Source organism: Pleurodeles waltl, chromosome 5 (assembly GCF_031143425.1).
Source record: "Pleurodeles waltl isolate 20211129_DDA chromosome 5, aPleWal1.hap1.20221129, whole genome shotgun sequence".
NCBI lineage: Eukaryota > Metazoa > Chordata > Amphibia > Caudata > Salamandridae > Pleurodeles > Pleurodeles waltl.
The window spans coordinates 776,720,962-776,747,541 of record NC_090444.1 but is presented as its reverse complement, the minus strand read 5'-3'; the positions used below and the strand labels follow the sequence as shown (position 1 = coordinate 776,747,541).

At 43.7% G+C, this 26,580-nt stretch overlaps 1 protein-coding gene across 5 annotated transcripts in view; it reads right to left on the bottom strand.

The window, feature by feature from the left end:
• RRBP1 (ribosome binding protein 1) overlaps window positions 1-26,580 on the bottom strand; it is a 287,797-nt gene that overhangs the window by 213,466 nt on the left and 47,751 nt on the right. The gene's annotated exons all lie outside the window — the stretch shown is intronic.

The window sequence follows — 26,580 nt, the reverse complement described above, 5'->3', positions numbered from 1 at the left end:
GATGTCTAGCTCAACAATACTTAAGTGTGACAGAATGCTTGAGTTAGTACTTTTAGATTATTGTAGCTATTTGTTAAGTACCTACCATCCGAGCAGCATTCCATAGTACCTGTAGGAAGTTGGCTCTGTATGCACTATTTCAAAGTAAGGAATAGTATGCACAGAGTCCAAGGGTTCCCCCTAGAGGTAAGATAGTGGCAAAAAGAGATAATACTAATGCTCTATTTTGTGTTAGTGTGGTCGAGCAGTAGGCTTATCAAAGGAGTAGTGTTAAGCACTTGTTGTACATACACACAGGCAATAAATGAGGAACACACACTCAGAAACAATTCCAGGCCAATAGGTTTTTGTTATAGAAAAATATATTTTCTTAGTTTATTTTAAGAACCACAGGTTCAAATTCTACATGTAATATCTCATTTGAAAGGTATTGCAGGTAAGTACTTTAGGAACTTTGAATAATCACAATAGCATATATACTTTTTACATAAAACACATTTAGCTGTTTTAAAAGTGGACACAGTGCAATTTTCACAGTTCCTGGGGGAGGTAAAGTAATGTTAGTTCTTGCAGGTAAGTAAACCACCTACGGGGTTCAAATTGGGGTCCAAGGTAGCCCACCGTTGGGGGTTCAGAGCAACCCCAAAGTTACCACACCAGCAGCTCAGGGCCGGTCAGGTGCAGAGTTCAAAGTGGTGCCCAAAATGCATAGGCTTCAATGGAGAGAAGGGGGTGCCCCGGTTCCAGTCTGCCAGCAGGTAAGTACCCGCATCTTCGGAGGGCAGACTAGGGGGGTTTTGTAGGGGACCGGGGGGGACACAAGCTCACACAAAAAGTACACCCTCAGCGGCACTGGGGCGGCCGGGTGCAGTGTGCAAACATGCGTCGGGTTTTCAATAGGTTTCAATGAGAGACCTAGGGGTCTCTTCAGCGATGCAGCCAGGCAAGGGGGGGGGGGGCTCCTCGGGGTAGCCACCACCTGGGCAAGGGAGAGGGCCTCCTGGGGGTCACTCCTGCACTGGAGTTCCGATCCTTCAGGTGCTGGGGGCTGTGGGTGAGGGTCTTTTCCAGCCGTCGGGATTTTAGAGTCAGGCAGTCGCGGTCAGGGGGAGCCTGGGGATTCCCTCTGCAGGCGTCGCTGAGGGGGCTCGGGGGGACAACTTTGGTTACTCACAGTCTCGGAGTCGCCGGAGGGTCCTCCCTGAGGTGTTGGTTCTCCACCAGTCAAGTCGGGGTCGCCGGGTGCAGTGTTGCAAGTCTCACGCTTCTTGCGGGGATTGCAGGGGTCTTTAAATCTGCTCCTCTGGATACAAAGTTGCAGTCTTTGTTGAACAGGGCCGCTGTTCTCTGGAGTTTCTTGGTCTCTTGGAAGCAGGGCAGTCCTCTGAGGATTCAGAGGTCGCTGGTCCCAGGGAAAGCGTCGCTGGAGCAGTTTTCTTCTGAAGGCAGGAGACAGGCCGGTAGGACTGGGGCCAAAGCAGTTGGTGTCTTCTTTCTTCTTCTGCAGGGGTTTTTCAGCTCAGCAGTCCTCTTCTTCGGTAAGTTGCAGGAATCTAAATTCTTAGGTTCAGGGGAGCCCCAAAATACAAGATTTAGGGGTGTGTTTAGGTCAGGGAGGGCAGTAGCCAATGGCTACTAGCCCTGAGGGTGGCTACACCCTCTTTGTGCCTCCTCCCAAGGGGAGGGGGTCACATTCCTATCCCTATTGGGGGGATCCTCCATCTGCAAGATGGAGGATTCCTAAAAGTCAGAGTCACTTCAGCTCAGGTTGCCTCAGGGGCTGTCCTGACTGGCCAGTGACTCCTCCTTGTTTTTCTCATTATCTCCTCCGGCCTTGCCGCCAAAAGTGGGGCCGTGGCCGGAGGGGGCGGGCAACTCCACTAGCTGGAATGCCCTGTGGTGCTGGAACAAAGGGGGTGAGCCTTTGAGGCTCACCGCCAGGTGTTACAGCTCCTGCAAGGGGGAGGTGATAGCATCTCCACCCAGTGCAGGCTTTGTTACTAGCCACAGAGTGACAAAGGCACTCTCCCCATGTGGCCAGCAACATGTCTCGAGTGTGTCAGGCTGCTAAAACCAGTCAGCCTACACAGGTAGTTGGTTAAGGTTTCAGGGGGCACCTCTAAGGTGCCCTCTGGGGTGTATTTCACAATAAAATGTACACTGGCATCAGTGTGCATTTATTGTGCTGAGAAGTTTGATACCAAACTTCCCAGTTTTCAGTGTAGCCATTATAGTGCTGTGGAGTTCGTGTTTGACAGACTCCCAGACCATATACTCTTATGGCTACCCTGCACTTACAATGTCTAAGGTTTTGCTTAGACACTGTAGGGGCACAGTGCTCATGCACTGGTGCCCTCACCTATGGTATAGTGCACCCTGCCTTAGGGCTGTAAGGCCTGCTAGAGGGGTGACTTATCTATACTGCATAGGCAGTGTGAGGTTGGCATGGCACCCTGAGGGGAGTGCCATGTCGACTTACTCGTTTTGTCCTCACCAGCACACACAAGCTGGCAAGCAGTGTGTCTGTGCTGAGTGAGGGGTCCCCAGGGTGGCATAAGCTATGCTGCAGCCCTTAGAGACCTTCCCTGGCATCAGGACCCTTGGTAACAGGGGTACCAGTTACAAGGGACTTACCTGGATGCCAGGGTGTGCCAATTGTGTAAAACAAAAGTACAGGTTAGGGAAAGAACACTGGTGCTGGGGCCTGGTTAGCAGGCCTCAGCACACTTTCAAATCAAAACATAGCATCAGCAAAGGCAAAAAGTCAGGGGGTAACCATGCCAAGGAGGCATTTCCTTACACACCTCTCCCCCCCCCCCTCCAAACAAAAGAGGATGAGACTAACCTTTCCCAAGAGAGTCTTCATTTTCTAAGTGGAAGAACTTGGAAAGGCCATCTGCATTGGCATGGGCAGTCCCAGGTCTGTGTTCCACTACAAAGTCCATTCCCCGTAGGGAGATGGACCACCTCAACAGTTTTGGATTTTCACCTTTCATTTGCATCAGCCATCTGAGAGGTCTGTGGTCAGTTTGAACTATAAAGTGAGTACCAAAGAGGTATGGTCTCAGCTTCTTCAGGGACCAAACCACAGCAAAGGCCTCCCTCTCAATGGCACTCCAACGCTGCTCCCTGGGGAGTAACCTCCTGCTAATGAAAGCAACAGGCTGGTCAAGGCCATCATCATTTGTTTGGGACAAAACTGCCCCTATCCCATGTTCAGAGGCATCTGTCTGCACAATGAACTGCTTGGAGTAATCTGGAGCTTTTAGAACTGGTGCTGTGCACATTGCTTGTTTCAGGGTGTCAAAGGCCTGTTGGCATTCTACAGTCCAGTTTACCTTCTTGGGCATTTTCTTGGAGGCGAGTTCTGTGAGGGCTGTCACTATGGATCCATATCCCTTCACAAACCTCCTATAGTACCCAGGCAAGCCAAGGAATGCCCTGACTTGAGTCTGGGTTTTTGGAGCTGCCCAGTCCAGAATAGTCTGGATCTTAGGCTGGAGTGGCTGAACTTGGCCTCCACCTACAAGGTGTCCCAAGTAAACCACAGTTCCCTGCCCTATCTGGCATTTGGATGCCTTGATAGAGAGGCCTGCTGATTGCAGAGCCCTCAAAACCTTCTTCAGGTGGACCAGGTGATCCTGCCACCTGGAGCTAAAGACAGCAATATCATCAAGATAAGCTGCACTAAAGGACTCCAAACCATCAAGGACTTGATTCACCAACCTTTGGAAGGTGGCAGGGGCATTCTTTAAACCAAAGGGCATAACAGTAAACTGATAATGCCCATCAGGTGTGGAGAATGCTGTCTTTTCTTTTGCTCCAGGTGCCATTTTGATTTGCCAGTACCCTGCTGTTAAGTCAAAGGTACTTAAGAATTTGGCAGCACCTAATTTGTCTATCAGTTCATCAGCTCTAGGAATGGGATGGGCATCTGTCTTGGTGACAAAATTAAGTCCTCTGTAGTCCACACAAAACCTCATCTCTCTCTTTCCATCTTTGGTGTGAGGTTTGGGGACTAAGACCACTGGGCTAGCCCAGGGGCTGTCAGAGTGCTCAATTACTCCCAACTCCAGCATCTTGTGGACTTCCACCTTGATGCTTTCCTTAACCTGGTCAGACTGTCTGAAAATTTTGTTTTTGACAGGCATGCTGTCTCCTGTGTCCACATCATGGATACACAGGTGTGTCTGACCAGGGGTTAGGGAAAAGAGCTCAGCAAACTGCTGCAGGACCTTCCTACAGTCAGATTGCTGTTGGACAGAGAGGGTGTCTGAATAGATCACTCCATTCACTGAGCCATCTTTAGGGTTTGATGAGAGGAGATCAGGGAGAGGTTCACTCTCAGCTTCCTGATCCTCATCTGTTACCATCAACAGATTCACATCAGCCCTGTCATGGAAGAGCTTGAGGCGGTTCACATGGATCACCCTCTTGGGGCTCCTGCTAGTGCCTAGGTACACCAGGTAGGTGACCTGACTCTTCTTCTCTAGCACTGGGTAAGGGCCACTCCATCTGTCCTGGAGTGCCCTGGGAGCCACAGGCTCCAGAACCCAGACTTTCTGCCCTGGTTGAAATTCAACCAGTGCAGCCTTTTGGTCATACCAAAACTTCTGGAGCTGTTTGCTGGCCTCAAGGTTTTTACTTGCCTTTTCCGTGTACTCTGCCATCCTTGAGCGAAGGCCAAGTACATAGTGCACTATGTCTTGTTTAGGCTCATGAAGAGGTCTCTCCCAGCCTTCTTTCACAAGAGCTAGTGGTCCCCTTACAAGGTGGCCAAACAGAAGTTCAAAGGGTGAGAACCTTACTCCCTTCTGAGGCACCTCTCTGTAAGCGAAAAGCAGACATGGCAAGAGGACATCCCATCTCCTTTTGAGTTTTTCTGGGAGCCCCATGATCATGCCCTTTAATGTCTTGTTGAATCTCTCAACAAGGCCATTAGTTTGTGGATGATAGGGTGTAGTGAATTTATAAGTCACTCCACACTCATTCCACATGTGTTTCAGGTATGCTGACATGAAGTTGGTACCTCTGTCAGACACCACCTCCTTAGGGAAGCCCACTCTGGTAAAGATACCAATGAGGGCCTTGGCTACTGCAGGGGCAGTAGTCGACCTAAGGGGAATAGCTTCAGGATATCTAGTAGCATGATCCACTACTACTAGGATGTACATATTTCCTGAGGCTGTGGGAGGTTCAAGTGGACCCACTATGTCCACACCCACTCTTTCAAAGGGGACCCCCCACCACTGGAAGTGGAATGAGGGGGGCCTTTGGATGCCCACCTGTCTTACCACTGGCTTAACAGGTGGTACAGGAGACACAAAACTCCTTAACTTTCTGGGACATGTTGGGCCAGTAGAAGTGGTTGACTAGTCTCTCCCACGTCTTGGTTTGTCCCAAATGCCCAGCAAGGGGAATATCATGGGCTAAGGTCAGTATGAACTCTCTGAACGCCTGAGGCACTACCACTCTCCTAGTGGCACCAGGTTTGGGATCTCTTGCCTCAGTGTACAGGAGCCCATCTTCCCAATAGACCCTATGTGTTCCAGTTTTCTTGCCATTGAACTCTTCAGCAGCTTGCTGCCTAAGGCCTTCAAGAGAGGGACAGGTTTCTTGCCCCTTACACAACTGCTCCCTTGAGGGTCCCCCTGGGCCTAAGAGCTCAACCTGATAAGGTTCTAACTCCATAGGCTCAGTTCCCTCAGAGGGCAGAACTTCTTCCTGAGAAGAGAGGTTCTCTTTTTGTTGTTGTTGTGTTGCAGCTGGTTTCCCAGCTGACTTTCCTTTTCTCTTGGTAGGCTGGGCCCTTTTTCCAGACTCCAGCTCTACTTTTTCACCCTGAGCCTTGCACTGTGCCCTTATCTTGACACACACCAGTTCAGGGATACCCAGCATGGCTGCATGGGTTTTCAGTTCTACCTCAGCCCATGCTGAGGACTCCAGGTCATTTCCAAGCAAACAGTCTACTGGGATATTTGAGGAGACCACCACCTGTTTCAGGCCATTGACCCCTCCCCACTCTAAAGTTACCATAGCCATGGGATGTACTTTAGTCTGATTGTCAGCGTTGGTGACTGGATAAGTTTGTCCAGCCAGGTATTGACCAGGGGAAACCAGTTTCTCTGTCACCATAGTGACACTGGCACCTGTATCCCTCAGGCCTTCTACACTTGTCCCATTAATTAAGAGCTGCTGCCTGTATTTCTGCATGTTAGGAGGTCAGGCAGCCAGTGTGGCTAAATCCACCCCACCCTCAGAGACTAATGTAGCTTCAGTGTGACACCTGATTTGCTCTGGGCACACTGTTGATCCCACTTGGAGACTAGCCATTCCAGTGTTAGCTGGAGTGGAGTTAGAAGTGGTAGTTTTCTTGGGACAGGCCTTGTCTCCAGTTTGGTGTCCAGGCTGATAACAGCTACGACACCAGGCCTTTTTGGGATCAAAGTTTTTACCCTTGTACCCAAAATTGTTTTGTGAAGAGGCTCTGGGCCCACCCTCCTGTGCAGGTTTTTGGGGGCCTGAAGAAGACTCTTTACTATTTTTGTTTTTGGATGTCTCAACACTCTTCCCCTGGGGAGGCTTTGTGACCCCTTTCTTTTGGTCACCCCCTGTAGTAGTCTTGGTCACCCTAGTCTTGACCCAATGGTCCGCCTTCTTTCCCAATTCTTGGGGAGAAATTAGTCCTAGGTCTACCAGATGCTGATGCAGTTTATCATTTGAACAATTACTTAACAGGTGTTCCTTCACAAATAAATTGTACAGCCCATCATAATTATTAACACCACTGCCTTGAATCCAACAATCCAGTGTTTTCACTGAGTAGTCCACAAAATCAACCCAGGTCTGGCTCAAGGTTTTTTTCAGCCCCCCTGAATCTAATTCTACACTCCTCAGTGGAGAATCCAAAGCCCTCAATCAGGGTTCCCTTCATGAGGTCATAAGATTCTGCATCTTTTCCAGAGAGTGTGAGGAGTCTATCCCTAAACTTTACAGTGAACATTTCCCAAAGGAGAGCACCCCAGTGAGATTTGTTCACTTTTCTGGTTACACAAGCCCTCTCAAAAGCTGTGAACCATTTGGTGATGTCATCCCCATCTTCATATTTAGTTACAATCCCTTTAGGGATTTTCAACATGTCAGGAGAATCTCTGACCCTAGTTATGTTGCTGCCACCATTGATGGGTCTAAGGCCCATCTCTTGTCTTTCCCTTTCTATGGCTAGGATCTGTCTTTCCAAAGCCAATCTTTTGGCCATCCTGGCTAGCTGGATGTCCTCTTCACTGGAGTTATCCTCAGTGATTTCAGAGATGTTGGTCCCTCCTGTGAGGGAAGCAGCATCTCCGACTACTATATTTGGAGACAGGGCTTGAGAGGCCCTGTTCTCCCTAGTTAGGACTGGTAGGGGGGAATTTCCCTCCAAGTCACTATCTTCATCCTCTGTGTTGCCATCCTCAGAGGGGTTGGCCTTTTCAAACTCTGCCAAAAGCTCCTGGAGCTGTAGTTTGGAAGGTCTGGGGCCCATTGCTATTTTCTTTATTTTACAGAGTGACCTTAGCTCCCTCATCTTAAGATGGAGGTAAGGGGTGATGTCGAGTTCCATCACATTCACATCTGTACTAGACATTTTGCTTCTAAAAGTTGGAATACTTTTTAAGAATCTAAAACTAGTTCTAGGTTCTAATTCAAACTTTCACAAAACTTTTAAACTCTAAAAGGAAATGCTAACAGGGACTAACACAAGGTCCTAGCAGGACTTTTAAGAATTTAGAAAAATAGTTCAAATTGCAAAAATCAATTTCTATTGACAATTTTTCTAAATTCTTAAAAGTCCTGCTAGGGCCTTGTGTTAGTCCCTGTTAGCATTTCCTTTTAGAGTTTAAAAGTTTTAGCATCAGCAAAGGCAAAAAGTCAGGGGGTAACCATGCCAAGGAGGCATTTCCTTACAGTCCCTTAAAGCATTAATCTATTATCAAAGACGTCGAACCTTGATAATACACTATTCCCTCTCCTCCCCGCACACCATGAGCCTTTCTCTATCTTTTGATTAATTACTCTCCACAGAGGCCCTCACCATCAATAGCCCATTGTAGTCTATTTTATCTAACGGATGGACGACAGCTCCAGGCCAGTTTCAGGACGTTACATCTTATAGCAGCCACCAGCCCATACTCGAAAAGTTTCACTCATGTAGGTTTCACAAAAAGGATGCAAAATTACATTTACTACACGAAGTGAAATATCCGTGGCGATATCTTGCGTGGAAACGTAACACACGTGCATACCTCATGTACTTAAGCCGCACGTCGCATAAGATGGTCGTGGGATACTCATTCAAGAAAAAAATGCATTGCAGCTAAGGCACAAATGAGTTCCACAGCTCCTGCCAGCCGTTTTCAATCCCAAATAACTATCCAAATACGTGAAACCCCGTAATAATGAATTATTCAAGCTTCTGCATGGTACTGTGTGTGTATCATGAAGTACATATGAACTGGTGCTCTGTGCAGGCATCTCGCTCTGTGGCCTCTATGCAGCATTAACTGATTCAGTTCTGTGTGTGGCCGTCACAATTTCAAAAATAAATGTAATTGTCACTAACATACTTAAAATCAGAATGCCAATGTATGAAAGACACAATCTAACCCAAACTACTAAGACACTGATCTAATGGGGAAAACACCAGGCAACCTCAGAGGGGTTTCTGTCATTTCTGTCTTCATCAAAGAAGTATCTGGGTCTTAACACACCCTCACAAACAAGAAGATGCAAAATACATAACTAGGTTAACACTCTGAAAGGTGGCCTTTCTGCATAAACCTTAGAATTATCTAAATTGCTTTTATTCTGGACTTGCAGTTCACCGCAGACTAACTTGCAGTAGTGCAGTCCAGACAAGGAGGAAGAGGTCAGACCTTTGCAAGGTTCTGGATGCGATGGTGATGGGCACTGATCAATCTACGAAAAGCAAGTTACGCCCACATTTAGATAAAGTGCAAGGAATGAAATACAAGTGCCAAACTGTACATTTCTGCAACCTAATACAACAAATCTAATTTTAGTAAAGTGCCGGCTCGGTTGTCCCAAAATGTCCTTACCCATATTTAACGGAAATTAAAATACTGAAAATAATATCAGAGAAAAAATATCAGCACTTTTACAGTTTTTTGTGCAATAAAAAGTCTCTACGCCACATACCTAGTTTCAATCTACATTGGGGACGGGATAAACCAATATCATTATTTGGGAAGCCGTTACATTTGGGAAGTTCGATGCAGTTTTGAGAGTAGGGGACAGGTCACAAGCCCACTTCTTCCCTTCCCCCACAAATCTCACCATGTGATTTTAACAGTTTTGGTGGAAATGTGATGTGTGGTCCCAGTTACATGCGAAAAATAATTACTTTCATAAGTATGTGAAAATCAAATAAACAAATGTCCTAACATTTAGGATCCTGAAAGGCTAATAAAAAAAGCGCGATACAAAGTAGGTTTGCTTAGGTCGTGGGATGGGGAAGAGCAGAAAAGGTAACCATGGCAAGAGTTTGTTTTGACATCTTTTTTAAGTCATTTAACTGTGAGATTTATACATTTATGTAAAGTCTACACGCTCAGGAATATGAGGATAAATTCACTTTTATCACTCTTGCAACCAGAATGCTGTAAAGGCCACAGGACTAAACCTTCATTCTTTTAGCCAAATTTCAATAAGCAAATTAACATAATGCTTAACAATATCCTCTACTGAAAGCAAAATGGTATCCACACGACATACCATAAGTTGGTCCGGCAACCCTCAGCACGTGAAATTCGCATAGGTAATCGAATAAGGCAAGATCAATTTTGCAGTGCAAAAACTTAAAACATTCAGAAGTAATGACATATTACGGTCAAACAGCTAACTTGCCAACAACCACAAATGTCACATGCAAAGGACAGCTGGCAAACAGTTTAAAAGCTTGGAAGTAGAGAAGCTTTCAGAACAGTGCAGGTTTTGACCCCTTTGGTAGAGGAAGATGTGCGGTGTTTTTGCATTATTTGGTTACAGTTCCTACAAAACATTTGTTTACAGAAGCATCAGTCATGGCCAAAAGCTCAATTCTTTTGGATCGCCTGTGTCTGTGGAGACTGTGCAAGCCCCTGTAAATTTTACTTATTTCACTAACCACTGCCAAAAAGAATAAAGATAGATCTACGGGTCAAAGCGGAGTTAGGTAGATAGAATTTAGATACGGAACATGATAGGATTTGGGATGACTGCTGCAGAACCTTTTAATGAAGGGTCAATGAAAATATGTTCAGCTAATATGTTGGTCAGGATATACTAAAGTGAGTGGATGACTTAGGCTATGAAGACACTTAATTGTGGGGGATCCACAAACCGGAGGATACCACCCACATACAATAAAGAACCCACTGGCTCAGGGTGGGTGAGGCAATAGACACCCTCAGAGAATCAAGGGTAAAAAATTGTATTTAGAGTACATGGAAATCTGTAATCCACTAATAAGAAAACGATGGGGCTTTTCATCTGTAATAACAGTTGCAACATCATAAAACATGCTGCCAACAACCAACATGAAAGGCAGGTCACAAAGCATCATTACAGCTGCAATTAAAATAATTTTGGTTCTTGGGATAGCTTTTTTCTAAAATTAACATAGATCAGCTCAAGGTTGAGATGTATAGCAATATGTTTTTTGCACACTGTTGAGAAAGCATAACCTGACGGTGCCATTATGCATTCCAGAAATGACATGAAATCGGAATCAATGACATACATAACGTGTTCAAATGCATTCATGTAAACATGGTTCATTGGAAAGTCATATAATTGAAGTGCACTTAGAAGTAGAAATGTAGAAAAGTTGTATGCATGTTTTGTAATGATTGAAAAAATACATATATATGCAATATTATTCAAATGTATTGGTATTATGATGTCTAAGTTAAATTATCTATTTTCATAGTTATTCTTCATTTATTCTGCTTACGAGAAATGCACATTGTTAGACCTGGCAACTTTTTGGTGTGTCTCCCCTGTGTTTGTGCTTGCTGACAGCCTGTTTTTATGGGTTACTGGACTCTGTTTTTGCTGTTTTGTTGTCTCTGCACACTTTATCACGGCTGATCAGTGCTAAAGTGCAAATGCTCCCTAGGTAAATTATACTGTTGATTGGTTTATCCCCGATTGGCATATTTGATTTACTAGTAAGTCCCTAGTAAAGTGCACCAGAGGTGCCAAGGGCCTGTAAATCAAATGCTTCTAGTGGGCCTGCAGCACTGATTGTGCCACCCACATATGTAGCCCTGTAAACATGGCTCAGACCTGCCACTGCAGTGTCTGTGTGTGCAGTTTTAAACTGCCAATTCCACCTGGTAAATGTACCCACTTGCCGGGCCCAAACCTTCCATTTTGCTACAGTTAAGGCACACCTAATGTAGGCCCTAGGTAGCCCCACGGGCAGGGTGCAGTGTATTTAAAAGGTAGGACATGTACTGGTGTGTTTTACATATCCTTACAGTGAAATGCTGCCAAATTTGGGTTTCAATGTTGCAAGGCCCATCTCCCTCATAGGTTAACATGGGGGCAGCTTTTAAATAATTTTAAAGCGCAGATTCCCTTTGAGGGCAGATACAAATTTGGAGTTTGGGGTCTCTGAACTCACAATTTAAAAATACATCTTTTAGTGAAGCTGGTTGTTAGATTGAGAGTTTGAAAATGCCACTTTTAGAAAGCAGGGCTTTTCTTGCTTAAACCATTCTGTGACTCTGCCTGTTTGTGGATTCCCCATGTGGGTCAGTTTGGCAGATGGGCGGTCCACACCTCTCCTCTAGACAGTGACACAAAGGGAGCTGGGGTGTAGCCTGCCTATCTTGATGAGCCATCTGATAGCTAGAGTGGAGGGAGAAGTGGTCACTTACACCTGAAAAGGATGTTCCTGCCCTCACACAATGCAGTCTCCAACCCCCTGGTGGGTTTCTGGGGCCTGGCCTGGATAAGGAGGGATCTTGCAAACACTGCAAACACTTGAGACATTGCTTTGAAGTTTGCCAACTTCAAAGGCAGAATGGGGTATACAAAGAAAACCCCAGACTTTAAAAATCTTTCTGGAATCAAGAGGAACCTCTGCCCAGGAGAAGAGGTGAAGGTTGCGTACTGTCCCTTTGCTGTGTTACTTTGCTGGACTGACCTGCAGTTGCTGCGTCTGCCTCAAAAGAGTGCAAAGGGGGAACTTTGCTGTGTGTCCTGCTTGAGAAAGTTCTCCAAGGGCTTGTGGGCACCGCATGTCGCAATGTCCCGCTTCGCACCGCAGCCCCGACGCCATCCACGCCAGCGCTCCGGACTTCATCAGCATAGAGTTTGATCCGCAACGCGTGCGACTTCAAGGGCCCGAAGAAGCACGCACTGATTCCAGAACTGACACCGCAAGGCCAGTGACTCCTCTCTCTGGAGATTACTGCGAGGGTCACGATGCCCTGTAAATCCAAGGTACTGTTTGCAGGTCTTCCCGACACCGTAACTTGCCAGTGACCAGCCTGAACTGTTGGTTTTGTTGATCATCACACTGTGATAGCCCCAGGTGGAGCGATCCACCTTCAAGGAACTGTATTTTGGGGTAAATCTTGTAGGATTCATATATTTATTACTGTATGGTGGACTTTTATCATATTTGGTCTAGTCTTATATAGATTAATATTGGCTATTTTTCTAAAACTGGTGTGGTGTCCTTTTTTAGTGTTTTCATTTATTGCTGTGTGCTATGTGCAAATGCTTTACACATTGCTTCTGAAATAAGCCCGACTGCTCATGCCAAGCTACCAAGGGGGTGAGCAGAGGTTATCTGAGCAGGCATCTCCCTTATCCTGACTAGAGTGAGGGTCCCTACTTGGACAGGTTTCAAACTGTCTGCCAACTAGAGACCCCATTTCTAACACACATATAATTACATATTTGGATGTGCATGGAGTGCTTTGTTAAGTTGGCTGGAGTTAAGGCCTGAAATGTTTTTCTGTGTTTGCACCTTCAACGTGGAGTTTTGCTCTTGTTGCATATTTCTTCATTTGCAGGTGCATCTGCACAAGTCTCCAGGTAATGAAGAGCTTATAGTTAGCTGTAGATAAAGAGGTATGGAAAGACAGGTTGCTAAGGACGAGGAGTGTTAACAAGGAGCCATGAAGAACTCCCCTCCGGACTCCTGGACATGGTAGTGACCCAAGTTTGTCCTGATGCTTGGACCGAGAGATGAAAGGTTAATGAAAGTTGCACATCTCAAACTGTGCAAGGACAAAGGAAAGTTACTGCTGATGACGTCAGCTGCTGAAAGTTCTGCGGAGATTAAATTAAGCTTTAGCTAGTTAAAAGCATGCAGATTCATTTTACCCTTTGACTAGAGAGGGCCCTTAAGGACTTTGGGAGTTACAGACCTCATTTCCATTGGTTGGCTGATGTGGCTTTATGCTACACACATATCTCAACTGCAGGACTTCTACTGAGGTTTCTCTGATGCTGACACTTTTGATTAATGTCCTATTTTCATAAACTGGAGAATCTTTAGGTTTCCCTCTTCAATGTTTAGGCTGGAAGATCAAAGATTGGATTCTGTTCATCCTGTTGTTTTTAATCTTTTGCATTGTCCCTTCTGAGATTGTAGGGTGCCTTATGGGTGTACAATTTATTTTGATCGGACTCTATAACTCACCTTTGGTGATTTTGTACTTCTATAGTATGTTTCTGAGACTCATTTACATAAGTCTGGCTTTGAATTTGTAATAAACCTTTTGAACTTCAATCCCGCCTCCAGGATTTAAAGTGCAGCCAAATGGGTTACACTGACAATTGATTGAAATGTATTAAAGTGCCTCTTCTTTCCCCTTGGAACTCCTAAAAAGATTAATCGAACCTAGAAAAATAGTAAATGGGCCAGACTTGTTATCACTATTGTTCATTACAGGAAATTAAGAATCTCTCTGCTTGTTACTACTCATTCTTTGCTACATATTTGTTTTCAAAATCTTACTTATATTAAACTAATTCCAACATTGTTTTTGCAACATATTACTTCTTTTTAGTGCATTACATTTCTTTCTGCAGACTGCGGTTCTATATCTCCTTTTTGCAATCACACTATCTCTTTGATGTGAAGGATCAAGTCGCAAAGGATGTAAGTGGTTTATAAAATGGGTGGCGAGAAAAACTGATGACGTTTTGTTGCCACTTCCTTCAAAAGGCTCTATCAACTAGGTTGAAGCCTGGAGTGTCAAGGTGATCCAATCAGATCAAATCTTCGGCTAGGATCAACTGCATGCATCTGGGAATCATCCTTTTTTTGTGGGAAGGTATGGGAGGGGGTATAATTCTGATGTTGAAAACAAAGAACCACGTTGAGACATATTTAAATGTTAGTTATACTTTTAGTTGGATGAGCACAGTATCCAGGTTCGCTGGGCAGGTGAGATGAAAGCTGCCATCAGAGAAGTCTCCTTCTCTCAGGATTTCTATTTTAGAGCTAGCTATACTTCATCAATTGGTACACATCTCCTAGGCAGCTTGAGACAAACTCACTGTGTTTCTTGTATTTGCTTATATGCTGCTACTGCAAGATGAACTGGGCAGGTGGTCTCATAGACAAGCTGATAAGAGGTGGACATAGAGGAGACTCCTGTGGGACACCAAATAGAACAGGCTTGGCAGGAAGGGTTACTCAATTGGAGAGTTGTTAGGGTGATAGAAAACAAAACATTACTGTACTTCATGGAAAATTGTCCACTAAGGTAATATAACCTGACTACTTGTTGAAAGGTATAAGGATTGTAGAGTGGCCTGCATCTAAATAGGAAAGTAGATCTTCTCTGAGGTCTACAACTGTAGTTTCTATCCATCACTTCAGTTTAAACTAAGATTGTATGTCATGTAGAATTGCATTTCTGTCAAGTACTGCAGCTGCTAGGGATTTTTCCAGATATTAATAAAGAGGAGGTTGGAACTTAGTCTGTACTTATCTGAGTGGTTATTACATGGCTAGAGTGCTTGGAACCATACCTTTTTGAAGATAAACATTTTTGATATTAGGGATTAATGGCTAAGAGTGGACAAGTGTTTTTTACCATCTGGCTACAGAAAGCTGTAGCTGTCTTTTGTGAATGCTAACAAGATAAATACAGACCCACAGCATGTAGTTGATGGCTACATTGTGTCAATGACTGCACCTTAGCTCATCAATGATGTGAATGGATAATGTAGTTTCTAGTCATTTTCTACTTCACAATTTCACATGCATGGAATAATAGTGCCACTGTGTATCCATTGTAAGTAGTAGCAGTATAAATTCCTTATAAGCTTTTGGGATTTCAATATAACATAGGTTGTTAGCCAAACAAAACATGCACGGATTTATTATGTTTGGTAATCAGGTTCTCCATCCATTTTTCTCACTTGTTCATGTACTAAGTTTGTGAACAAAGCAAATGAGGAATGAATAACTGTGAGTACTAATCAATGGCCATGAAGGCAACCCTTGATTCTTGGACATCTACACTGTGATATTCAGGATCTTATTCTCCAAATAGAATGTTCAGGTACTACCTGTCCAATAACAAGGAGGTCTCACTTGTATGGAGACTGTAACCTTTAGAAGTATTCCTTTTAAAACACAAGAGAAAGTTGGGAATTGATTTCCAGATACTACACATCCCTGCTCTCTTCTTCACAGATACATCCAAAAAAGCCATGCATGAAACAGGAGACAGTTATGGATAGACCTCTCACTGAAGAAACTATCATGCTACTTTGTTAAGGGTAGCCCATCTCTCTAGTCTTAGGTAGTGCTGACTAAGTGCAAGGTTGTGTAGCACACACATCACATTTCTGATAAATCGTCAAAAATCTACTCCGATCTCTAAACCCCGCTACTAGCATTTGTTTGGTGCTTACAATTTGGTGGCCCTGCACAAAGGCCCAAATGTTCAGAAGGAAGCTCTTGAGTTGGATTAGGGTGGTCTCCGATTCCCCTTGGAACCTGGGTTTTTGTTGCCAAGTGCTCCATTTACTGTCAAGGATAATTCAGCTTCTCAGTGCCCAGGAGTATTAGAAAACACAAAGGACTTATTAGAGGCAAGTACATACATCACAGAGAATCACAGGCAGGTCAGGATCACTAATTTAGAAATAGTTTGGCACAATTGATTAGATGTCACATTACTCTCCTGCCCGACACTCTTAAACTAGAATGTCCTCATATAGAATAAAATGCCTCTGGGACTCAAGCACTTGCATTCTGAGATCTTTACTACTATAACTTTGTCTATGAATTGCCTGGAGTGTTTACGGCATTTTAATGTACAATTTAAGAAGTTCCTTACCCGAGGCCACTATATACTTTAAGCATTAATGTTCCTTGACATTTGATTACCTGTATTTTTGTTTCCCCTCAAAGCTGTTACTTACTTACAGGTGCTAATTAGGCCTCACCTTTGAATTACATCAGGGAGCGTTCTGCTTACATCTGATTCTTATGGTTTGTAACTGTACCCTTAAATATTTTCATGCTTTGTGCCCATCACATTAGAAACAGTACAATTATATTTACAGCAATATTTTAAACATATAAAATGTCTAATAATATTGGAAAAGGTGGTGGTTCAGGTCTGTTGATGCACTCATGCAAATCATGCAGAATCTATCACTATCAGGGATTTTAATGGCTGATGAATTACTTGCACTTTAAACTGTTACCTAGATGCAACCTGTCCAGAGGAGTAGACACTGTTGAGAGTTGTCTATTTAGAGGAGTGTGCAAGTTGGGTTGTGATAAGGTATCTCTTATCAATGAAAATGTTTTTGTTCGTTTGGTCAGGCCAAGATATATATATTTTTTTTTTTTAAGTACCTGGATTAAGTGGCATGTTTAAAGAAGGTGCTTAGATCAAGGAAGAAACTGTGGAATGACATTTCAGCCTCAGCCAAATATTCTGTATCAGACTATGACTGTAACTGGTTTACTTTATGCAATAAAATTGCTATATTGTCAGGAAGAGGACTTCAACTTTGGTCACGACAGGTGAGGTGACAAAGGTATAATATATGGTTGTGGTCATGTGCTAATTAGTAGATACCAGCCTCAATGTTTTGGATCCAGTCATTGAATAAGGTGTACGATGTGATACAAAGTCCACCATTAACTGATTTTTGTATAACACTATGGACATCTGTGGTCAACCTCACTGCCACAGACAGCAAGACCAGGACCATGAAAACTAATGGAAATAGGATTGAAAAATAATCTTACCTTAGTTATTTCTAACACCCAGAGCCCATTTATATTTTGGACTTACACACAAGAATCACTAGCATGTGCCTTTTTATGGAAAGAGTGGGCATACCACACTAGGGGCCTGATTTAGAGTTTGGCGGAGAGGGTTACACCATCACAAACATGATGCCCCCCCCCCAGTATTACGATCCCACAATATCCTATGGAATTCGTAATATGGCTGACGGGATATGAGTCACGTTTGTGGCAGAGTAACCCATCCACGAAACTCTAAATCGGACCCTTTGAAATCTCCACTAAATCACAGTGAAAATTTTGCAACAGAGGTCTAGAGGGATGTTTCCTTCACTTTACGTTTGGGCCAAATGAGCTGCCTAGTTTTATACTTTCCTTTATACCACTGCCAAAAAATGAAAACTTTTCACCTTGCCTATTCTGTTCCCTTGAGACATATGGGGCATTCTCACACAATCCTCTACGGCAGATGGCTTGCTCCAGTGGCAGCAGACCTTTCTGGAGCAAGACTAAACTCAGACAAGAAGTCTACTGGCAGCAAAGAAGGTGAAATGGCATATTTTCTTTGATAACAGAGGGTTAGAAAAGACAAAAGAACTGGATGCATATCATACCAGCTGTTGCCGATGCAGAAGGAAAGCAGGAGATGCCATATTGAGACTTCCTGCAGAACTGAGGCTAATGGTAGACTAGAGTTTGCAGGAAGTGTCTCAGAAATTATGTGAGTGGGAAGAGGAGACAAAGTGGCGTAGAAAAAGGAAAACCTTTGAAAGTACAGCCAACCTCAACATATTCAGAAAATGGTAAGGCCCATCATCAATAACACCTGCTAGTGGTTTCTGAAACTGCAAGAGTAACATTGATAGGACCCAAAATGTATCCAGGTACCAAAAGAGGATAGAGCTTCTCACCAAGAAGAACATCTGGGATCTCCGGTTCCCTCCATGAGACACTCAGTATCTAAAAAGGTACTCAAATAAGTGCTATAGGAGAGGAAAGAGCTACTTAAAACAGGCAATTGAACAGTTAAATTCACTGAGGCTGCCTTGACGCTGGAGAAACAGCGTAGTCTACTTCCTTGCGGGAAGAGATTTTATTCCTGTAAACAATCTCAGAGATAAAGTCATCAAGGAAAGCTATGCAGTTCACATACAGAAAAAGAAAGCACTTGGGAGGTGAACAGAAAGGTTGTAACTAATTATTAACTTTCCATCAATATTTGGAAAATTTAAAAATAAAGATAAGCCGCCTCAGAGAAATAGATCATCACCAAAGCTGTGTTAAAGAAAGATCTCATTTGAAAAATGTAAAAGGGTTACACTTTTGATCCAGAAAATATTTACAGTTAGAGGAGAAAAGCAAATGATTACTGTCCACCTCGATGAGGACTCCGGCCATGAGATGGTCCATATACAGGCGAGAAAATGAAGAAGGTACATTCCTATATTTCCTGGTTTAAGTGCAGGCAGGGAGGGCAGAAGTGACCTACAGCCCATGATTACAGGGGTATTGAACTGGTTGTTTTTCCAGAAAAAGTTGAAGGGAAGCAATACATTTTGGAATACGCAACAAGTGTAGGGCTTCTTGACATACAAGTAAGATAAGATGGCCAAAAAAAGATATCTAATGAACAACAGCAGGATGAAGGAAGACCATGTTTCTGAAACAGAGGCCAACACAGTAACGCAAGTGCATGCAATTCTGAAAGTCAAGACCATAGCTACAGGTGAATGCACTGGGAAAGCAGACTAACATTTCAACATTTAAGGAGTATCCTGCATGGAAATTGTTAGGTGTTACAAGGTTGAGAGATTGGGCTGGGCAGAGGAGGGGTTGCTAGATACTAAAGTAGAGAAGATGGCTAGAAAAGACTTAACATTCTGAGACCTTGGAACCAACCACAACTATAATTAGATCTACTGACACTTTTTGTGTGGATTTATCCTGTTAATTCGGTTTTTGTAGATACTAATAACGCTAATAACGATATTTTATTAAAAACAAAATGTCCTGATACATTTGCTCTGCTTCTGTAATCCAAAATGCCTTGTTTGGCCCTTGCCTTTCTCTGTTGTACTGATGCAAAATTGGAACTGAGGTGATGTCACTCATCTCAGACCTTTCTTCTTGTTCTGCACATCCTGGTCCCTTTGCTGTGTAGTCCCTGTAGCAGGTGCAGAGTGTAGCAGCAGCTTTGCTGGGATTTTAGAATCTTTGATTCTATTAGTGAGAGTGTTAGATCTCCTCTAGTGAGCAGGCTCTTCAAGGAAAATTAGAAAAGTCGACTGCAACAACAAGGTGATGGATGAAATGCCTGAATTAATCTCAGCCATTGATAATCTTTCGGGTTGCATCCCAATCCACTGTTTTTCACCCACCATGCCACGTCAGTTTGGACCCAGCCATACACAAAACAATCCTACTCCAGTGGGAACAGTCCAGCATGAACTGCCAAGTCAGAACCTCCTTGTGCTTGAATAAAAGCAACCTAGGATCTGTTTTGCCCTCGTTATTGTCTCCTAGGCCAGGTATAGCTCGATTGCAGAGGCACAGTGAGCACGGGACCTGTGTCTGGGCATACCCAAAAAGTCAGGCACAAGTTTACTTGCAGTTGCTGCTGTGAAGTACACAGCCACTCCTCTACATCCTTCAATAAAGGTAGTCTGTCTCCTTTGTTAGGGTCACAGATTGCAGGAGTTAAGATGTTGTCACCACACAGTCAATCTTGGGAGCTTCTGCTGGGTATGGATGGGACATAGCAAAATGAGTGATCTGTTGTCCATGTCACACAAGAGACAGTGTTTGATTACGTTCCAGTTCCTCACCTCAGCGTTATCCTCCATACTGGCTGAAAATAGCCTGCAGAACCCTCACATTACGCACACATCTTTGGTGACTCAAAGGAATGGTCTGCCCTGCACTGGGATGAAGGGCTAGTAACAGTTTTAGGTAATGGTCCAGCATTCAGGGTAGCAAGAAGGCCACAAGGATGAAGGACTATTGACACTGGGTTCAGGAACTGCATGAAAACGTGGACCAATGCAGTGGTGCCAATAGATAGCAATAGCCATTCAGCCAATAGCCTTATCACAGCATGCGGTTTGTGATCCTCTCTACAATTATGTCAATTGATGAGGTACCAGTAGCAGGACATGGGGATCTTCTTACCACTCTCCATGTCTAGAGGGTTCTCATGCCAAAAATACATAATCTACGTCCACTTTCCTCAAAACACGGGGATCCGATGTTGCCCATTACAATGGATACACCCAACCTCAAGAATCATCTGGGCCGTATTACAAATAGTGCCCTGGGGGTATAACAGGTATGTGCACCAGATTTTTGCACCTTGGGGCACAACTGTATTACAGAAGGGTCTGCAGATGCTTGTTCGTCTCCATCTATAATTCCGCTAATGACTTCATATATGTAGTAAAAGCTCCATCATGAGAGGCAGCTCCCTCGTTTGCATGGGGCTAAGGCCCTTGGCAAGTAAGGAAATCAAAGCCTCTGTGTCCTATTATAGATGTAGACGCAAACAAGCCCTTAGAAGGAGCACTCAGTGCACTACAGGAAAGTGGCACACTGTCAGTGCATCTCCTGAAGGAGGTGGGGAGTCCATCTGGAGGGGGAAATAAGGGCTCCTTGAACCCCCTCCTGCCACCCCCTTGCAGGCAGGTGCTGTCACTTACTGCGACCACCAGTAGGGGGGACCAATAACCCCTCTTTAAAGTGCAGGCAGGATGTGCCTGCACAGAGAAACATAGAGGAGCTTTGAAGCAGCTACTTCGAATTTCAATGAATGTGCTGCCCCCCAATGCAGTATGAGTTTGCAGTTACCCTGGGGGCAGCGCATTTATTGAAGTAGGACAGACTGTCCCCGTGTGCACCCTGCACACCTGTTTAAAGGTACACTTTGGTCAAACAGAGATAGTGTACCCTTTCAATATTGCAGCCCATGGTTTTGTTCTCCTGTACAATATGTTCACAGAAGCATCGTGGGTGCCAAAGCCCTGTGTGCATAAGGTATTCTTCCAAATTTGATTATCATTCTCCTCCAAGGAAGCGCCACACTGATGCAACAAGTGGCGAGAGGCCTGAAACTCAAGGTTCAGCTCACTTTCAATCAAGGTCTCTCTTATGCTGGAACAGTGATTTGGCTCACCGTGGCTTCTCCCGCAAGCAAAGACATGCAGCTCATGTGCTCAAAGATCTTAATCAGATCCTCCATCTTTTCGCGGTTTCACGTTTTTCAAAATGAAAGCAAAATTAGCTGTGGAGACTGAACCCCATGATTTTCCTGGAATCTGTCACAATAAAAGCACAGAAACCTTGCAGTCTCTTGAAACGGTGGCAATGGTCAAGGAAAGGTGCTATAGAACTGTCAACACGTTATCTGTTTTATGTAAACTTATGATTATTTTTTTTTTTTTAAAGGAGCATGAAAGAAATCACAAAACTACTTCTTAGGTAAACATAGGTGGACTACTGAAACGGTTTGCTTTTATGTAAATTAATTGTATCTTCCTGTATATAAACATTAATGTGTTTGCTTTATAAAATATATAATAAAAATGAAATGTTGTAACTTCATTGATAATTTGCCTTATAACACATTTCAGGTAATTTGTCATACAGTGAAAATTGTTTACCATATTGTTTTTACTGTTTACCATAATAAACCCATATTTGTTACAACAACTTTCTTACACTTGCAGTGTAATTTTTAAACTGTCTGCGTCAAATCAATAAAGAATTCCCGCAACACAGCACAGCAATAAAAGTTTCTATGCTGTACTGCATGAAAAGGAGAGAGCATTAAGACATAGCACTGTTGTTGTCTCTCCCTACACTGGTGCATTGTAGGATGCCTTATGCTAAATCACACACCCTTGCACCATAGGGCATAACATAGTGCAAGAGTGTTAGTGATGTCAAGCATAGGTTTTGTTTTGGAATGGGGCCATCCAATATAAAATAACTGTGCTACGACATATTTTAACACCTTGTTATTTTGAATGTGTGCTGTACGGTACAGAATATATGCAAATTTAGAAAAGTTTTGACAAAAGAAAACATTACTCTAACATTACACCTGCACTGAGAAGGTGTAATTTTATTTCGCAAACCTCTTGTCAATATTAGTAGATAGGGTTTTTTGTCAAAAATACATGGGGTAGTTGCAAAGGCATTCCAACGTACCACTTATTATATGCCCCTTTGATGCAAAGTCATGTTAAATTACTTTGAAACTACTTTTCAGCATAAAACATGGTTTGTGCTATAAAGTAAATTCCAAAATCAACACTTTGTGCCGGGCTTACATCACAAAAGGGGTGCAACCCAATGCAAAGTGCTGATAAGTTTGGTACTCTGCCCTTATAGTTACTAACTCAACTTTGTCTTTCTTTAACTTGAGGAAAGCAGAGTGCTACTTTTCTCTGGCAGGAATGAGGTTGGAGACATTCAGCTGTTGCAACTTTTAAACTTAAAGAAATGTTGGATCATTCTGCGTTAGTGTTGTGTACGCCTTCTATGGGGTACACAGTGATTGGAATGTGCCTGTTACCTGTTTACACTTACGATCTCCTGTTCGTGAAAAGTCATGGTAGGGTGGTGCTCCAGTGGGTCCTTGATTCATACATGATGTGCAGGATCCAAAGGCTGCAAAATTGAGGGGCCCAGGTTTCAGTCTCATCTTCACTAATCATGCCTTTGGGGCACATACTGTGCATTTGGGAGGGTAATTGAGAGTGTTGCTTTGGTTGACCTGCCCCATATTGCACAACTTTAGCCAAAAAAATATTATCCAGCATTGGCTTGTGCTGATAAGATATCCGACTAAAAGAGGAATATTAATAGTACTTCATACAACTGATGCGCTTTTTTTTTATTCTTTAGGGCTCAAGGTTCTTCCCTGTGCACTGTCATGGTTTCAGCTTCGGTCTATTTTTGTACGCATCACTTCCACTGGCTCAAAAGTAGGGCCATGAGAGATTAGCAGGCAACAGTACACAATTGTTTGCCAAGTGAAAGAGCAAGGTTTATGAATAGTATACCTGCTTTTTTAGCAAAGGGTCGCATGAATTGGCCTAGTAGGCAGCCTCCAGGTGTACGCAGATTCACTCTCCTTGTTAAAGCCTCAAAGTGTTTCGTTAAGCCCCCTGTATATGGTCTAAGTTCAGGGCCACTCCATACCATATGATAAAACCCAGTGTCTGTAAGCATCTAGAGCATGTCCTTGAGACTGTCAAAGGTATCTTTTGTAGCTGTTTGGGAGTTAAGTAACTGCGAAGTAGGCAATTAAATTGTGTGTATTTACAGCAAGCATGTATTGATACAGTGTGTGTGTATCCTAGTATTCGTCCCCAATCTCGGTTGCCAAAGTCCCTATTCAACACAGGTCTTTTCATGTGCTCAATTGTGTATGTGACTTGCAACAACTTATGTTTGTGGTTCAGTGTCTATTCCACCCCACTCCATCTACCCTCTTACAGTTACAGGATAGCGCATAGATGGAAGAGACTTATCTACTTGTCGAAGGCAAGTGACATTTCACATTAAAGTTCTTTCTTTTCATGGTCAGCTGGGCTACTGGGTAAACTTGTCCCACTACAACATCCTGGCCTCAAAAAATCTACTCCTCCACTCGCTTTGGGGAGTCATATTTTGTCAGGTCGAGCTATTTGGGACATAATGGCCCCTTCTGGCGAGTTGACAAAAAGCATGTGTTCTTTTTAGTCCCAAAGCAAAGGAGCCATAAAGACGCCTTTAAATCTAGTTCTTATCTTGTCACATCTGTTCTGTGATCAGTGACAGAGGTCAAAATTCAGTTTGTCTTCTTACAATTAATTTTGCTTCTGGATTCAGGAGTGCCAGAATTTTGTAAGGTGAACTCTCTGACGTGCTGTATAAAGAGTGTGAAATGAAAGGTTGTAGTGTGTCATTTACTTAAATGAGAGTTAAGAAAAACCTAAGTCAACAGTACAAACATTTAAAAATGTATTTCAGTAGTTGTGAAAGCCCATTTTTTGTACTTCTGTGCTATGAAAAAAATTGGATGAAAAAAAAAAAAACACTTGGTGGTGTGCAAATGATAAATGTTTTCCGAAACCCAATTTTCACAGATTATGGTTTCATACACTATTGTTTTATCAGTAAAGCTGCAAGTTAATTGGAAGGTTTTTGGACATTTCTTGGAAATTTACTGTTTGTAAATGACAGTGTGCTAACACATCATGCTTTAGTGATATATATTTAATAAAAGTGAGTCTTTAAACAAACTGAGAAACACTCCGACCCTGATGACAATGTTATTAGTAAACTAAGAGGAACAGGGTGGGTTAAGAGTCAGTGGTGGCAAGGTGGGAAAGGGAGATGGGGGGGCGGGGGGGACAACTCATCAGAATATCTTTAAGTCGCTGAAGGTGGCAAGTGTTGCAGGGAGGCCTTGCAGACACTGGAACGCACCACAGCAGCCGCAGCCAGCGAGGCAGACGATTCAGGAATGGCCACTGACCTTGGCACCAGGTAAATTTGCTTTGAGTTGCATGGAAAACATGGTTTCAGTGGTGGTGAAAGACAAAGAGCCGGTCAGATGCGGGACAGCCAGCTAAGAAAAGCAGTATATGTAATGGATGCAAGTGTAGGAACGGACATGGAGGCTCCGGTAGATCGGTGTGTGGGGGAAGATAAACAGCAGCTTGAGGCGAGGGGAGGAGACACTGCAAAAAGGGACAAAGGAGATAAGAAAGGGGCAGGACAGGAGACAGGGGTGTCTAAAGGTAATCAGGGGTGACAGTGTGTCCAAAAAAGGACAGTCTGGAGCGAATGGGATCGGGTCCAGCTAGTTCGGGGACAGAGACAGTGGTCTCTGCACAAGGAAATATTGTAGGTTTAGACACAAATGCACATTCTTCATCCCCTGCCCTGGCTCCAGACATCAATAGTGGGTAAACAAGCCCTTTGCGTGAGGGCAAGACACAGCCTATACAAATGTAAGTGTGCCCCACCTCTTCCTCTCCCATTCCAGGAAGACCATTCACTATGAAGATGTAATCCTGTTACGTCTCCACCATCCCTGTGTAATGGCTGTCTGTAAAATGTAAGTACAAAGTCCAGCTGTCACTAGCCCAGACGCGGATTGGAGACAGGCTGCAAAGCACAAGAGTCATAAGCACAGAGAAATGCCCACTTTCTAAAAGTGGCATTTCTACAATGGCAATAAAAAAAGAAATCTACCTACACCAAAAAGCAGGATTTCTGATTACCATTCCAAACATGGGCACGCTACTCTTCACAGATCAGAAAATACCACTTAGACATTAGCAAGGACACTCCTAATGCAGGTCTAAGAGAGGGGCAGAACTCACAGCAGTGAGAAACCAATTATGCTGTTCGTCACTACCGGGACATGCCACACAAGAAAGTCACATGTCCTATCTCTTACCTACACAGAACCCTGCCCATACGGCTACCTAGAGCCTACCTTAGGGGTGACCTATATGTACTAAAAGGGGAGCTCCAGGCCTGTCAAGTAAATTTAGATGCCAAACCAATGTGGCAGTAAACTGTGCACACAGGCCCTGCAGTGGCAGGCTTGAGACAGGTTTAAAACGCTACTTCTTTTGGTGACGCACGCTGCGTTGCAGGCCCACTAGTAGCATTTAATTTACACGCCATGAGTATAAGGGATACCGGTATACAAGGGACTTACACCTAAATTAAATGTGCCAATCAACTATAAGCCAATCATACCAAGTTTAGAAGGGTGGGAATATGCACTTTAGCACTGATCAAGAGTGACAAAGTGCCCAGAGCCCTATAGCCAACAGAAGGTGGGTCAGAAAAAAAAAGGAGGAGGAAGGCAAAAAGTTTGAGGATGACCCTGCAATTAGGACCAGATCCAACATGGAGGAAGGGCAGTTTTGCCTCATTCAGAACCTCTCTTTGCCAGATTGCAATCCTATCAATGATTTTATCCCTGAGGTGCAGGTGTCTGTGTCTTACACCTTGGTGGACGTCACTCTGGCTTTGAAAGAGGAAGTTGGACAGGGAGCGTTAATAGTGAAAAGAGATATAAAGTCTGCCTTTCAGTTGCAGCCGGTACACCCTGATGACTTTGAGCTTCTGGGCATGGAAATTGACAGCTGCTGGTACGTAGACAAAGTGCTCCCGAGGGGATGCTCAAACTCATTCGCACTCTTTAAATGCTTGAGCATTTATGGGTATTCACTAGACAGGCAGGTCACAGTTACATAACAGATTACCTTGATGATTTCTTCTTGGTGGCC